Source organism: Uloborus diversus, chromosome 2, assembly GCF_026930045.1.
Source record: "Uloborus diversus isolate 005 chromosome 2, Udiv.v.3.1, whole genome shotgun sequence".
Taxonomy (NCBI): Eukaryota; Metazoa; Arthropoda; class Arachnida; order Araneae; family Uloboridae; genus Uloborus; species Uloborus diversus.
The window spans coordinates 7,484,115-7,490,114 of record NC_072732.1 but is presented as its reverse complement, the minus strand read 5'-3'; positions in this window follow the sequence as shown (position 1 = coordinate 7,490,114).

The following is a 6,000-nucleotide window of genomic DNA, read 5'->3' as shown; positions in this document are numbered from 1 at the left end:
CAGTATTCGTTTTCAATTTCAATATTCGCTATCTTTTTCCTATCATTTATTTGTCATTCAAATATTCATTTCCTCCCTCACAAATTAATTGCTCTTTTGAAAAGCCAAATCACCCCTTTAAGGGCACTTGCCTCCAGGTTTGGAAGCACTGGTTTAGAGAAATCAGTGAAAACAGAAAAAAACCCAACTTTTGTAGCCCTGGACCGTAATGGATACAGTGCCCACCGCTTTATAAAATCACATTCGTTCTGAGGACATTTGATTTTATGAAATGACATACCTACACTCACTTAAAAAATGAAAGGTTTTGAGGTTTGAATACTCTAAAAAAACGGAACTGAATTTTGCATTTGTTTTCAGTTGAAGTGCTTCAAAATACAATTGAAATTTTTTTTTATTTCACAAGGGTCTTAAACAAACAACAATACACCAATATTTTAATAGAAATAAAGATTCAATATCGTCTGAACATTAACAAAATGTTTTGTAATTTTCAATTCTTCTATTTGCACAAGGGAATTAATCAAACAACAATACGTGAATATTTTAACAGAATTGAAGAATAAAGATTCGATATCGTCTGAACGTTAACAAAATATTTAGTCATTTTCAATTCTTTTATTTCACAAGGGTCTTAATCCAAAGCTGCTAACATGGCAACTTAAAAAATCTTACAATGTATGCTTTGACTATATTTCTATGCTTTTTTGACCATTATAAAGCAAAGTATTAATATTTAAAATATTATAATATTTTCAAATCCTTACCTTTACTTGATCTGTGATTTTCTAAGCAAAATATAATTAAATTTCAAAATAAATAAATAAATAACCTTTCATTTCTTTGAACTTAAACTTTGAAAAGTTGTCCATCAAAAACTTGTTCAAAACAATAGTTTTTCTGTAAGTTCTTACAAATTAAAATGTTCTCCATGCCGTTATCCAATAAAGAAAAGTGTACAGTTCTGGTACAAATCTGCCATAAGACCGTACAAGCGTACAAAACGTCCGAAAATCCTACAATGTACGGCTAAATCGTACAAGTTGGCAGCTATATTAATCAAACAATACACCAATATTTTAACAAAATTAAAGAATAAAGATTGGATATCGCCTGAAATTTAACAAATGTTTTGTAATTTTCAACATTATATTTTCCTTTTTGCTCTACAGTGCATCTCATAACATCAAACTATTTTATGACATGTACTGAAGTTTGTATTGAAGCTAAGGAAGATTTCCTCACATTCTGAAACCAATTCCTTCACTCCTTGGTGCTTCTTTATCGATATTTTACTTATGATGCTCAAAAGTTTGATTCTATAAAACAGCAATGGTGATTTCATTGAAGGATGATTTTAACATGTTTTGTACTGCAATGATTCTGTTCTTCCAGATTTGATTTTAAAAAGCGGCTGATTTTATAATCCAGTGATTTTATTTGTGGCGGGTACTGTTCCATCGGGTGGAGAAAGATTTATTATCGAACATGCAGAAAACTGCCATAAATGTCTGTTTGACTCTTTTAAAGTAAACAGGTGGCAAAACAACAAAATTCCAAGTTGTAAAAGCACATTTAAGATCATAAAGAGAGGCCAAGTGCTAAATCTTCTTCCTAAGGACACTCATGATCAAATGGGACCCCAGGTATTGTAATCAATATTGTTAGCTACTAAGTCATCCTTCCTTAAGCTACTCATGTGTCATATCCAGGGCCGGATTTGGAAGTATGGAGGCCCCGGGGGAACGAAGGAGTGGAGGTCCCTAATCAGGGTTCGAAAATATCATCCTATTTTCGAACATATCCGATACTTTGATATCTATCCGAATATTTTGATATATATGTATATATCCGATATTTTCTACCCGTGAAAGTTAGGATATTTTGTAAAAATTTTGTGGGGGTCCCGGGACAGTAGCCCCGCCAGCCCTCCCCTAAATCCAGCCCTGGTCATGTCAGGTCAAACATTTTAAAATCTTATCGATATTTAATTTCTTTATTGTGAAATTTTCTCCAGTTACCTTACAGAAACACATTTCAATTTTTTTCTGCAGCTTTTAAGTGATTGTTTACTTTCTGGTTTTCTGCATTTTTTTTCCTTCTAGATATTGCAACACAAGTTCTGAGATGCTTGTTGAAAAAGTGCCAACATCGAATTCAAAGCTTCAGAATGACTACAGGATGAAAAAAGTTTATTTAAAAACAATTTTATTCCCTAAATAACCTACTTGCTTTACATGTGGAAAATATTCACTACTGAATCAAGAGCTTTTTTTCGCCAGTTTTCACTAACTGTTATGTTATTCTATTATTCAATTTCAATGCATGTTTAATTTACAACCAATTTTTTCACCTTCCCCAATAGTGCCAAAAAGGAGATTGAAGAGGAACAGATCATCAAAAAACTAAGTCGGCCAATTCTCAATAATTGTGGACATTATACATTTAACTGCAGTGAAATTACAGATTATAGATTTTTACTCTTATATTAATATCGTTTTGTGAAAAAAATAATAAATAAATTCCTGTTTTCACTCTGAAATTTAATTTAAAACAATGCTACCCATTTCACCCCACTCCATGGGGTGGATGGGCTTAAAAACAGACTCTAAAATAATAGCTTTTTCACTAAACAATAGAATTTTTTCAGTAATTATAACTATGGATATGTGAAGTGTATAATTGAAATGTAAAAACTCTGTTATGTTGTTTTTAATTGATGTATATCAGATTTGAATAGTTTGATAATCATTTCAAAAATACCTGTTTTCATACCCATTCCACCCCAACTGAGCCTAATGTCTTGACTAAGAGTTAGAATTTCTAACTTGGTAAAAATATTGACTCTGTTTAACCTATAATAACATTAAAAAATATTGGGACAGAATTCTTCTAAACATTTAAGAACCAAAATTTTTCACTCTTAAATATTTTCAAAGTCGGATATTCAATTTGAATGAGAAAATGCTCTAAAAAATTAACGTATCATGATAAAGCCCTTAAAAAACTAAAAATAATTATCTGGAGATAATGTTACACTTACGGCTTTGACAGGCAGGAGGCTAGTTGAAAGTTGAAAGAAGAAAACACGGAGCAAACCAAGCTTTTAAACTGATTCAGATATGGTTTGACTTCACACAGTTCAAGAGAATATAATAGCAAGGAGTACCCACCACCTAAAAGTGTAGAACAAGAAAACGTAAGAAAAATAAGAACAGAAATAAGTACAAATAAACTCTCATGCAAGTTTTTATTTTCAGTCAAGTGCACACACAGTCCTCTCTGAAACATTCAAAAAACAATTTTTATTATTCTTAAGCCCCTCTTTCCAAAAATCATGTTTGTTTTTAAGATAAAGGCAAGTGAAAGAAGTTGAGAAGGTTTTAATTATTTTATTTTGTGACAAGAGACGTCTTTCATTACAAATTATAGATCTTTGCCTTGTTTGTCTTTATAGGGTTAACACCAAATTCAGCAAATACATTTTTAAGGAGTTCAGAAGAAAATCCAAAACACAGGGCGTGTGTGAGAGCACTTCATATTTTATTCAATTTGAATAACGATAAACCAATTGGCTTGACTGACAATAATGCACTAAAACTACAGTACTTTGACATATTTGCCCAAATCAATTATATTACTCCAAATATTTTCACATCTGAGAAAAATTAGAAAATAATTCTAATATGTTTCACCCCAACAATGATAGAAATACACAGTATTTACAATGTATTTGTTCAACTGTTTCACAAACTGGTTTTAGGAGTAAAAAATAGTTCAATTAAGGGTCCTCCAAACACTAAATAATCATTTTTATTATTATTGAACACCCACATTATATTCGCATGGAGCTTTAAATTAAGTATTATGGAACAAAGGAAGATCTATGTTCAACACAATGCACATACTGAAGTGCAGAGATTTAACTTAATTCACTTTTCATTACAACAGAAATATTTTGATGTATAATATACCTATACTAGCTGCGCTGCCCGGTTTTGCATGGTGTACTTCGAAAGTAAAAGGTATGTCAAGTGACGTGTGTGCAACAATCAGGCTTCAACTGGAAAAAAAAAAATGCTTGTTAATTTCCCGTCAAAATAATCATTCTCAAAGAAAGAAAATAATAAATCAAAAATTCCCCAACAAATTAAACGCAACTTTCCTGATTATCTTCTGCTGGCAGTACAAAAAAAAGAAAGAAGATAAATTGCCGAATAATAATCAAAAAGGGATATTTTTACCTCAAAACAAAATCAACATTTTATTTAGTCTAAGTCAGGGAAAAAAAAAGTAGCAACCTTCTGAATGTTTTTAGGCTAATTTAAAATGAAATCACACAAACGATAATTTTCCCGATATGAAATTCTTTTCCATTACGCTTCCCCCGTAGCAGAAACTGTGAGACGTGCATCGCAGATTTTTCAGTGGCCAGCAGATAATTTTACCAAAAAACCAGGGTTGGCAAGGTTTTGTACACAACGGTAAAAACCCTGGTTTTTACCGTCCTGTCCAAAACTGTCCGAAAGTGTCCAAAACTATATTTTTAGAAAAATTGTATTATGTAAGAAAACATCAAAAACAGAATATAATGTATCAAAGTAATGTTTTATATTGAACATTTATTCAATGAGAACATTCAACTTATTTATGCAGCTGATTTTAATCCAGTTACATAGAAATTGAATTCTAAATTAACATTTCAATTTGTATGAATGAGTTCATTTATTTGTTTATTTCTTGATAATAGTAACCAAATTTCCCTATGTTTAATACATGTGCAAATGAAAGCAATGTTGGCAAGGTTTTTATCATCCTGTTCAAAACCTCTGTGTCCGAAAGTGTCCAAATTTTGAGAAACTATATTTTATGAGAAAATATCAAAAACAGAACAAAATGTGCCAAAATTATTTTTTTGACTATTTAATATGTTTATTCAAGGTGAACGAACATTCAAGTACGGTAACTTATTTATGCAACTAATTTTAATAACCTAGTTGAGTAGAAATTAAATTCTTTATTAAACATTTCAATTTGTATGCAGGAGGTTTTTTTTTTCCATTTACTAAATTTTTCGATACTTATGTATGTGTGCAAAAGAAAATGTTTAAAATATACTGCAATAATCGACTTGAATGCAATAAATAACAATATTTTTTGCACCTTAATATTGCACATTTAATAACATTCCTTTGAGTTACAAATGGAAATGAAATTAGTTGTCTTGGTAGTGTTGTGAATTCCCTTTCAGAAGTCTACCAACTGTTACATAAGAAAGTTTTTATGTAATAGTTATTGGCAATTTTTTTTAAGCAAAATATTTTTAAAATGAACTTTTTTAAGAAAAGTACTATCAAATACTCATTATTTTGACCTCATTAATATTTATATTTATGCATTACAAAAATTGCAGTAAATACGAATTAATTAGATTACACCCCTTTAGCATCAGCTTAGTTTTGGACAGTTTAAGACAGTTTCGGACACTTTTGGACAGTTTTGGACGGTAAAAACCACCTGTCCTGTCCTAAACCAGTTTTGAACAGTCCAAAACCCAACCCGGCAAAAAACAAAAAGAAAAAATAATTAAAAGAAAAAAAAAAGAAATACAATTTGCCAAAGATCGTTTGAAGTGCGTTTTTTGACTGCGACAACAATGAATGCTTTATTTTCGTGCTAATTTTTTTTTTTACAAGACTTTTATTGTTTTCTCATTTGTAAAAAAAACCTTATGTTTAAAAAAAAATCTAAAACATATTTGGTCTACCATATGTATTTTAAGCAGAAACCTGACAGCTCCAATTGATAACAATTGATAGCAACTATAGGTAACGTTACATTTATGAAAGTATCATTGAAAAGTTATAGAGGCAAATTCTGACATAGCACTGAATACTAAAACAACTCCTCTGAAATTTTTTTAAAAAAACATTATGTACAGGTGTCCCTCGTGTAGCACGATTAATTCGTTCCGTGTAGTATCGAAACCGTGTTATACAA